The following is an 11434-nucleotide window of genomic DNA, read 5'->3' on the forward strand; positions in this document are numbered from 1 at the left end:
ATTGTTATGGGTGCCATAATAAGATGCATTATATAGGCGTTCATCTGATGTTGGTGTTCCTCCTTTGTTCTTTAACTTAACTACCACCCAACCTCCATATTTAAATGGTAACAACCATCAGCTAACACAAAACTATCGATAATGAAAAGTGAACCTTGAATAAAAGTTTAAATGGAAATGAATGAAGAGTGATTATCTATTTAAATTATCCTTCAAAGGTCCCTTTTCACTCTCGATGGCTGTTACCAAGTAAGCTATAGAGGTTGGGTGATTGTTAGATTAAAAAACATAAGAGGAACACTAACATTAAAGGAACACCCATATAGTGCATCTTATCATGATATCTATAATGACGCATAGAAGGAATATAAAGAGTTTGAAATGGTCAGCAAGCAATAAGGGAGTACTTAGTCCATTTGTCTCATTCTTAGAAATTAGCAACAATTGTATTTCTATTTTTTATAATAAAAATGATGTGTAAGGTTTATAAATGATTTTTTAATATTTATATACATTAATTCAAGAATAATCTTTAGATGAAAGATCCACACTCACGCCGGCTGACATTTTGGTCTTTGGATGGATAGGAGGGAAGCATGTTTGTGTGGATCTTACTGGGATCATGCATTCTAACGTTATATCTCCTAGATCCATAGATATTGTTTTCAAAAGAATTAGTTTTGCTATCCAGAAAGGGCTAGCAGCGCAGCTTATTGTCCGTTTGACTTCCATAAATATGTATTGAGCTATGTCTTATTTCAATCAAGGAGACGTTATTGATTAAAATTTGGGTAAGTTCATAAAAGTTACGATATTTAGACCAAATTAATGAAAAACGACAGAATATTGGTTAAATCTGTGAAACCGACCGAAATAGATTTTTACTAAGTTTTAATTGGTATTTTGTACTTTGTTATAGATAAAAGTTAGTTTGAGGCCTTTCTATAAACTATACTAAAATATTAGGACAAAGTTATCATAAAATAGATGAATTAAATGTGAAATTATTAGATAAAATAGTGATTGTTCAAAACATAAAACTCAAAAAAAAAATGAATTAAATGTGAAATTAGTAGATAAAATAGTGATTGTTCAAAACATTAAACTAAAAAAACATTTAATATAATATAAATGGTAGGTATTATTGACACGATGTAGTTATTTTTTTTTTTTTAGTTTTGTTCATTTGTAGTATTTTGTGTGTATACAATGATATATTGTCTCTATTTAATGTTTAACAAACACATGGTGTGTTATAAGATAAAAGTGAAAGATAAACACTTGTTATGCGATGAGATATGTAAATATAAACAAATGAACATCTTGGTATCATCAAATCTACTACAAATTTAAACAAAATATAGAATATAAGTTTATAATTTTTTTTGTTTGTGCTGTAACATTTCATTATTTTCACTTTATTATCAAAGTAATGTTAGTTTAGAATCATAGCATCTTTTAGAAAAACGATAAATTATATTTACAAAATATTTAAGATAAATGTTAGATTAATTTATTTAAAAAGAAATTATAAAATATTTATGACAAAGTATTTTTGTTAGATAAAAATAAATTAAAAAATCATAACAAAAATAATAACTTTTAAAAAAGCTTAATCACGTAAATTCTCAAACTAAAAAATTTAATTTAAGTGATTACTTTTTCTCTTTCACACTTCATATATTGATAAAACTACATGATAGAGACAAAGCTGGAATAGCTCAGTTGGTTAGAGCGTGTGGCTGTTAACCACAAGGTCGGAGGTTCAAGCCCTCCTTCTAGCGTTTATGTTCTTTTTATTTTCCTGTTTCAATTCCTTTAACACTAAACATATATATGATATATTACTTCTCAAATATGATGTTTTTTATTCAAATAGGCAACCCAAAATCAAACTTGTCGAATCAACTACATTTCATATTATTTCATACCAAATGATCAAAATATTATATCACCATCAAAGATCTTTGATTGTTTGGCTTCACTAAAGTATTCGGATACTTTAAATACTCTTTTGTTCCTAACTTCCTATTATGTTCCATCCATTTGAACACATATTGTGTTTTTTTTAGCATCAAACAGTTAGAAAAATATCTCGTGATTGAGAAGTTCTATTTAAAAAAAAAAAAAAAAAAAAAAGAAAGGTTAGAAGTGACCAAAATGTCAACCTATACACGTTATTCATTTTATGGGCAAATCCAGGACTGGTTAAACAAGGCCCTGTTTAGAATTTTAGTTTTGGGCTCAAGACGAATTGTAAGTTTGTAAGTTATAAGCCGGTTAAAGGCAAACGTGTTTTTTTTTTTTTTTTTTTTTTTTTTTTTTTTTCCACCTATAAACACATTATCTATTCTAAATTTTTGTATACTTTATGTAATGTAACTTTACGAATTTTTATTTTAATAAAGGTAAATTTGGATTTTATGTAATATTAATTATTTGTAAAATTATTAACCAATGAAAAATAAATTATGTAGCATATTAAAAATAACATGATATGTATATTAAGAAATAAAGTCTTACCACAATGACTACTCTTGTTTGGTTGACATGAAAAAGAATGAAACTGAACATTTATCATAGAATGTGTTTTCTTCTCTTTACCTGATCTTTAAAAGGCTGTTTTTTTTCATTCTTTCAGAAAATGAAATAAAGTATACTATAATCATAAATTATCTTTATTCATATCACTTTCAACAGAAAAATATGCCATAATTATAAAGTACTTTTATTATAATTATAACTTTTTTAAGATAAATCGTTGAGAATGTTATTATACGATTTTAGTTATCATCATACAACGAATGAGAAGGCAAACGGGCAACAAGTTGCACCGTTAAGCCATTTTATATGGTAAAGTCAATTATTTTGAAGACTACGGATGAATGTAGAGCTGTGTTGCGAGATGCTATTTTTTTAGACCTTTGACTGTTTATGTCAATGGCAATAACATTGAAGGAGTTTGGTCAACGGATATGTAGGGATTGTACGAGTCTCCATGCCCTAAGCCGCTCGTGTCGATACTTAGGTGGTCTTGTTAAATGTATTGGTGATGTTGATGAGATGAGCGGACATATTGTTGGTATTCAAAAGTCGCCACCCAATGAACTGGATGCCAAACTCAATGAGGGGTTGGTGTTGGATGCTCAACTCCTTGATCTTGTGTTTAAGCTACCTATCACCACAGTCAAAAGCATCCCTCATAATTATCGTATGGCTTTCTCTCAGGCTTTGAAAGCAGCCCTTTTTAAGGTTGCTACTTATCCCGGGTCCATTAAAGTGTGGGTTACATTGTTAATTCTTCCTAGGTGTACTCTCCAGATGTTCAGGCCCAAGAATAGACAAGAAAGTAAGCCTAGGAACAGGAAGTCCTTACAACATTGTAACATCTTAAGCACATTATCTACTTGTGTAACGACCCAATTTTTACGTCCGAAAATTTCATTTTAAAATATTACTTTATAAAACATTAATAAATAAAAACATTGCTTGATCACACCATAACACATCGCAACCATGTTCTAAAAGGTCAAACCATACATCCCTTCAAAATATCAGAGTACAATCCCAGTAAATCTCGTAAATGCGGAAACCGAAGAGTGTGTGTATGACATGCCGCTACCGCACCGGCTCCTTCCCCTTTGGTGCAGAGGTACCTGAAAACAAAACTGTAAACGTAAGCACAAAGCTTAGTGAGTTCCCCCAACGTACCACATACCATACAAACACATAACATACGTACTGCCAGGCTATTCTGGGGTGCCTGACTACCCGGTATGGCCATTCTGGGGTGCCGACCTACCCATACGGCCATTCTGGGGTGCCGTCTTACCCGTGTCAAGCCATTCTGGGGTGCTGACTACCCATGTCAAGCCATTCTGGGGTGCTGACTACCCATCGGTCCTAACAACCGATCCTCGGGGACTGGTCCCCTTCCGCTACCTCTATCGCATAACATAACAGACCAACATACAAGCATACCATCACATACAGTCAGATAATTCTGGGGTGTCTGACTACCCAGCGGTCCTAACAACCGAACTCTACTACTATTGCATATAACGTATCATTATAGCATATAACATAACAGGTAATAGCAAACCTAGATGATTTCACAAAGACAATCATCTATCATACGTCTCCTACTGGTGGGCCGGCATTGTGGCCTTAGACCCACCGCTACTGGAAGGTAACTCACCTCAAAGTAGCTGCTGAACTGATCGGGAATTAACTGACTGCTGCTGCTCCGGGAGTCCTCCGGCTGCAATTCCCACAACATACTCAATCAAACACTGCTAACTGTCCTTTAGGTAAAATGACCATTTTACCCCCGGTCTAGCTCTAAGCCAATGCTAGAGTCAACTTTCAGTTGACCCGACTCGCCGAGTGGATCTCCACTCGCCGAGTCCCTAGCAAACTATTGTCCTGGGTCCCTGGTTCTACTCGTCGAGTTGGGCTATGACTCGACGAGTTCATCTTCTAACTGTCATTCAACTCCTTCATCCTACTCGCCGAGTTGTATGAACAACTCGTCGAGTTCATCTTCATCCGAAGAACACTTTATGCTAAGACTCGCCGAGTTGTATGAACAACTCGCCGAGTCTGTTCTTGATCTATGAAGATTGCCTTGGACTCGCCGAGTCAGGGCATTGACTCGCCGAGTCCTAACATGGGTGAGTTCAACTCCCAACTCACCGAGTCACCCCTTGTGACTCACGGCTCAACTTGATACATCATGAAGGGACCAAATCGGTGACTCGCGACCAAACTCGCCGAGTCGCCAATACGACTCGCCGAGTCGTCGCCATGCATCCACCAAATACACCGATTTACTCGATTTCAGTCCATGCCATTCATAGATCTGGACTTCTAGGACACAAATCACACGTAAAGTTTCCAACTTTACGTGTGGATATTCACTAATGTGGATTTTAGGGTGCAAAATGCCTCAAAAGGGTAGATCTAGGATGAACAAGCCACATGGGGCCATAAAGCTAACAGATCTGAGCTCCTGGAGCTCAATCTTGCCTAGATCTAAAGGTTAATCCACTTATTACGAAACATTAAGCACAAACAAGCTTGAAGAATTGCTCAAGAGTGTCTCAAATGAAATCCTAAGCATAGAAACAGGGGAAAAACGAGATATACCTCAAGGAAAATGTTGAAATGACACAAAGATGGCTGATCTCCTTCTCCCCTTCTTGATCTACTCCTCTTTCTCCTCAAAACCTTCAAGAACACACCAAGAACACTTCAATCTCTCAAGGAAATAAGGGAAAACGATGTTGGGGGAGTTCTGGGGGTGAATGGGGACGAGTTGGGGCGGAATGAGGGTTTAAATAGGGTGCAAACCCTTGAAACTTAGGGTTTCATCCAGCAGCGGTGACTCGCCGAGTCCAGGATATGGACTCGCCGAGTCGCCCACTTAAACGTGTCCTGAGTCTCGTCCCTACTCGGCGAGTCGGACCTTATGACTCGCCGAGTCCAAGGCTAAAATAGGGCAATGCTCAAATAAAATTCACATACCGGAAACCAGGTGCTACAAATCTCCCCCACTTATTTTAGACTTCGTCCTCGAAGTCTGCTGCCCGGTCCTGAAACAGCTCGGGGTAATGCTCCATCATCTCGTCCATCGGTTCCCAAGTCCATTCCGAACCCTTGCGGTGCTGCCATTGCACCTTTACTAGTTCTACCCTCTTGTTTCTCAACGTCTTGGTCTTTCTGTCAAGTATTGCGACTGGGCGCTCAATGTAATTCAAGCTGTCATCAACCTGAATATCCTCCAACGGTACTACTGCTGAATCGTCCACCAGGCACTTCCACAGCTGCGAAACATGAAAGGTGTTGTGGATCTGACTGAGCTCGGCTGGCAGATCCAGCCTATACGCCACCTTGCCCACCCGGGCTGCAACCCTGAACGGCCCGATGAACCTTGGGCCCAACTTGACCCGCTTCCTGAATCGAATGACACCTTTCCAAGGCGACACTTTCAGGAGGACCATATCCCCGACTTGGAACTCCAAGTCGGATCGACGTCTATCGGCGTAGCTTTTCTGCCGACTCTGTGCAGTCTGAAGTCTGCTCCGAACCTGCTGGATCCTCTCGGTCGTCTCTAGCACCACCTCGGTGCTTCCCATGACTCTCTGGCCAATCTCCCCCCAACATATCAGGGTTCTGCACTTCCGCCCATACAACATCTCGAACGGTGGTCGGTCAATGCTCGCGTGATAGCTGTTGTTGTAGGAGAACTCAGCCAAGGGAAGATAGGTATCCCAGCTACCACCGAAATCCAACACACACGCCCGCAACATGTCCTCCAAAGTTTGGATGGTCCGCTCACTCTGACCATCTATCTGCGGGTGAAAGGCGGTGCTAAAATGCAGACGAGTGCCCAACTCGTCATGGAATTTCTTCCAAAATTTGGAAGTAAAACGCACATCTCTGTCCGAGATCACCGATACTGGCACCCCATGTCGTGCCACAATCTCCCTGATATAGATGTCGGCCAATTTTTCGGCCAATATGCTCTCCTGAATTGGAATAAAGTGAGCACTCTTGGTCAATCTATCCACGATGACCCAAATCGAATCCACTCCCCGTGCGGTCCTTGGAAGCTTTGTGATAAAATCCATCGTGACATCTTCCCATTTCCACAGTGGGATGTCCAACGGCTGCATCTTGCCATGCGGCCTCTGATGTTCGGCCTTGACCTTCCTGCAGGTCAAACACCGCTCGACGTACCATGCCACATCCCGCTTCATGCAAGGCCACCAATAATCCGGACGAAGATCCCTATACATCTTCGTCGCCCCGGGATGAATAGAAAATCGGGACTTGTGCGCCTCCTCCATCAAAATCTGACGCACGCCACTGTGATACGGCACCCACACCCTACGGTGTAATGTCAAAAGTCCTCTGCCATCATAATCAAAGGAGGAAACCTGACCCACCACACGCTCGCTCTTCCGATGCTCCTCCTTGATAGCCTCCTGTTGAGCCTCTCGAATCTGCTCCAACAGGGGAGTCACCACAGTCATCCTCAAACAGACGTCCCTGATCGGCACCGTCTTGCGGCTAAGCGCATCGGCCACCACATTGGCCTTCCCCGGGTGGTAAAGGATCTCGCAATCATAATCCTTCACCACGTCCAACCACCACCGCTGCCTCATATTCAGATTCGGCTGGTCCATGAGGTACCTCAAACTCTTGTGGTCCGTGTAGATGGTACACCGAACCCCGTAGAAGTAATGCTGCCAAATCTTGAGGGCAAAGACCACCGCCCCCAACTCCAAATCGTGCGTCGGGTAATTTGCCTCGTGAGGCTTGAGCTGTCGTGAAGCGTAGGCAATGACATGCCCCCTCTGCATCAGAACTGCGCCCAACCCTGAAATGGACGCATCGCAGTAAACCACAAAATCCTCTACGCCCTCAGGCAGGGCTAGGATCGGTGCCTCACACAATTTCTGTCTCAGCATCTCAAATGCAGCCTGCTGCTCGGGTCCCCACCGAAAGACCACGGCTTTCTTCGTCAGTCGTGTCAGGGGTACGGCTATCTTGGAGAAATCTTGGATAAATCTCCGATAGTAGCCCGCCAATCCCAGGAAGCTCCGAATCTCAGATGGAGACTTCGGGACCTCCCATCTCATCATGGCCTCGACCTTGGCCGGATCAACCAAAATCCCGTTCTGGTTGACGAGGTGTCCAAGAAATTGCACCTCGCGCAACCAAAACTCACACTTGGAGAACTTGGCATACAAGCTCTCCCTCCTCAGGGTCTCCAATACCTCCCTCAGATGCTCCTCGTGTTCCTCCCGAGTCTTGGAATAGACCAAGATATCATCGATAAAGACTATCACAGACCGATCCAGCATCGGTCTACACACGCGGTTCATGAGGTCCATGAACGCGGCAGGAGCATTGGTGAGCCCAAACGGCATCACCACGAACTCGTAATGACCATAGCGCGTCCGAAACGCAGTCTTCTGCCTATCCTCCTCCCTGACCCTCATCTGATGATACCCCGAACGCAAGTCAATCTTGGAGAACCAAGATGCTCCCTGAAGCTGGTCAAATAGGTCGTCAATCCTTGGAAGCGGGTATCGGTTCTTCACCGTTACCTTGTTCAGCTCCCGATAATCTATACACATCCGATGCGACCCGTCCTTCTTTCTTACAAACAGAATCGGGGCTCCCCAGGGTGAACTGCTCGGCCGAATAAATCCCTTGTCCAGCAGCTCCTGCAGCTGCGTAGACAACTCCTGCATATCGGGAGGAGCCAACCGATATGGTGCTTTGGCTATCGGAGCCGCACCGGGAATGAGGTCAATCCTGAACTCCACCTGTCGCTCCGGAGGTATCCCAGGTAGTTCCTCCGGGAAAACATCAGTAAAATCTCGAACCACCGGGACCTCGCTCACGGTCGCCTTACCCGCCTCCCGGGTATCCATCACATACGCGACATAACCCGCGCATCCCTGCTGAAGGTAGCGCCTAGCCCTCGCTGCTGAACATACAGTGGGTCCACACTGCGGCCGCTCTCCATGAATCACTAACTCTCCCCCGCTTGGGGTCCTGACTCGCACTAGCTGCTGCGCGCAATCTATCACTGCCCCATTAGGGCTCAACCAATCCATACCAATAATCACCTTGTTCCCACGCAATGGAATGGGAACCAAGTCTACCAGGTAACGCTCCTCAAACAGTCGCAGAACACAATCTCGAAACACCATCGATGCTCGCACCGATCGATCGTCAGCAATCTCTACCTCTAACGGGCAATCTAACTTGCCTGAAGTCTCATGAAATCTCTTGCTAAGAGCAAGAGAAACGAACGATCGGGATGCACCCGAGTCGAACAATACCTGAACCGGGATGCCGTTTACATGGAACGATCCTAATACACATGTATACACACGGAGCACATATCAATATCATAACAACGTAAAATAAAAGAAAGAAGGAAGGAATCATACCCGTCACCACATCGGGCGCGGCGCGTGCCTCCTCGGCAGTCAACTGGAATGCTCGGCTCCTCACCACCGGAGCCTCTGCCCTTCCCTGACGGCCATCCGTGATCCGCAGGGTTGCTGGAGCTGGCGCCTTCACTGGCGCTGAAACTGTCAACATGGGGCAATTGGCCTTCTTGTGGCCCCTCTGGTTGCAGTGGAAACACAGCAACTCCGATGTCTGAATAACTATCGCAGGAGCAGTGCAATCCCTGCTGATATGCCCAAACTTGCCGCACTTGTAGAAGCCTGACGATCCCATCCTGCACGCCCCCTCGTGCGGCCTGCCGCACCTCCTGCAGCGGCTCGGTCCTGACTGGCCTTTCGTCCTCCCATCTGATCCCTTGGGCTTCTTCCCCGAAGCCCCTACTGCCTGACCGTCCTCAAGTTTCCGTTTCCGGATGTGCTCCAAATCTATCTCTCTCTCCCTAGCCCTGGCAATCATGGAGTCCAGTGTAGGGCAAGCCGAAAAGCTAACATGCTCCCGAATGTCAGCTCGTAGCATATCATGGTAACGAGTCCTCCTCATATCCTCGTCACCTGCATACTGGGGCACCAATAAAGCCCTCTCCCGAAACTTGGCGGTGATCTCCGCCACGGTCTCTGTCGTCTGCCTCATGTCTAGAAACTCCCTGGCCAGCTGCTGAAGCTCGACCGCTGGCGCAAACTCTACCCTGAACCTAGCCACAAAGTCCGACCAGGTCATTGCCTCGATAGCTGAGGCTCCCAACGAGTCACCCACTGACTCCCACCAATCCCGGGCTCGGTCCCGTAAACACCCTACTGCGTACCTCACCTTCGACCCCTCGAGGCAGAAGCTGGTCAACTGGGCGGACTCAATATCCGCAATCCACCGCCTGGCGACAATGGGGTCCTTCACCCCATGGAAATCCGGCGCACCACTGCCCCTGAAGTCCTTGAAGGACAGTGTGCGAGATCCCGACTGGCTAGAGGCCAAGTCGCTCCTGAATTCCCGTAGGCGATCCTCCATCAACTCCATGATCCCTTCCTTGATCGACCCAAAGATGATGGGGGTCGACTCAAAGATACCCCTAGTGATCTCCGACGTGATGAAATCACGTAGCCTCTCATCAATCGGCTCGGTGCCTGATCCCGAACCTGACCCCTCTCCTGACCCGCCATCTGTCGGTCTCGGTCGAAGTACCACCATTCTGCAAAACATCATAATAATCATTAGTGGTACTGCTACTTTTTGAGGGATCTCAACTACTTACAGGTTCCTTGGTCTCGTCTTGGCCTTCCTCGGCTCGGGTACGGATCCTCTGCTTTCAGTAGTACGGGCCCATACTACCTTCCACATCTATCCGTACCTTCTCCGAGGAATTCCTCGACTCCACCAGCTCCCCTTTACTACTTCTACTCTCTGTTATTCTCATCCTAGGCTTGCCCTAGGGAAAACTCAAGTTCAACACGACTGGTCCTCAGCTGCTGTAGGTCTCCTCATAATGCCAATTAGCCACCACCTAACCACCATCACATGTGATGAGGATTAGATAATCCTTCAAGTAAAAGATCCGTCCCTACAACGGTTGGACTCAAACAAGAGCTGCGCAATAGGGCCAGTTCCAATACTTTGGGATTATTCAACCCTGATTACATGTGGTGTGATGTGTTTACCTAGTGGCTAACTCCCGTTACTCAGAATCCCACCAAGCACGAAGCAAGCAGCATTCGGATAAGGGAAAAACAGACTCAAGCCAAAACTATTCTTATAACAAGAAACGACACTTAACATAGGATGCTAAGCTCATACTATCAGGCATAATCTAAACAGGCTATCCTACTGCTGTCTACTCAATTCTAGCATGCAATATTCATAAAGCTGTAACACATAAGCAGGCACATAAGGCATCACTCCTAGATCCTTAGGCTATTCTAGCATGATGTTCTACAAAAGCTAATAAACATAACATAAACTGGTATGGGTACTTTGGGGAGTACTTACTTGAGCTCGGCCGGTCGCGCACATCACACACTTTTTTTCTTTCTTAAACTCTTTTCTCGTTGTTCGAAATCATTTTCTAAAAAAATTTTCTTTAAATCCCTAGATTTGAGTTCAGACACCCCCGAAGGTGAGTCCGAATCCCTCAATTTTTAAAATATTACTTTAGAAAACATTAATAAATAAAAACATTGTTTGATCACACCATAACACATCGCAACCATGTTCTAAAAGGTCAAACCATACATCCCTTCAAAATATCAGAGTACAATCCCAGTAAATCTCGTAAATGCGGAAACCGAAGAGTGAGTGTATGACGTGCCGCTACCGCGCCGGCTCCTTCCCCTTTGGTGCAGAGGTACCTGAAAACAAAACTGTAAACGTAAGCACAAAGCTTAGTGAGTTCCCCCAACGTACCACATACCATACAAACACATAACATACGTACTGCCAGGCTATTCTGGGG

General features: G+C 44.1%; 1 non-coding gene across 1 annotated transcript; it reads left to right on the forward strand.

The window, feature by feature from the left end:
• Positions 1-1710: 1710 nt before the first annotated feature.
• TRNAN-GUU (transfer RNA asparagine (anticodon GUU)) lies at positions 1711-1784 on the forward strand. Its single transcript has one exon. It is a non-coding gene; the product is annotated as a tRNA-Asn (tRNA).
• Positions 1785-11434: the final 9650 nt, after the last annotated feature.

Source organism: Lactuca saligna, chromosome 7 (assembly GCF_052625555.1).
Source record: "Lactuca saligna cultivar CGN05327 chromosome 7, ASM5262555v1, whole genome shotgun sequence".
NCBI classification, from domain to species: domain Eukaryota; kingdom Viridiplantae; phylum Streptophyta; class Magnoliopsida; order Asterales; family Asteraceae; genus Lactuca; species Lactuca saligna.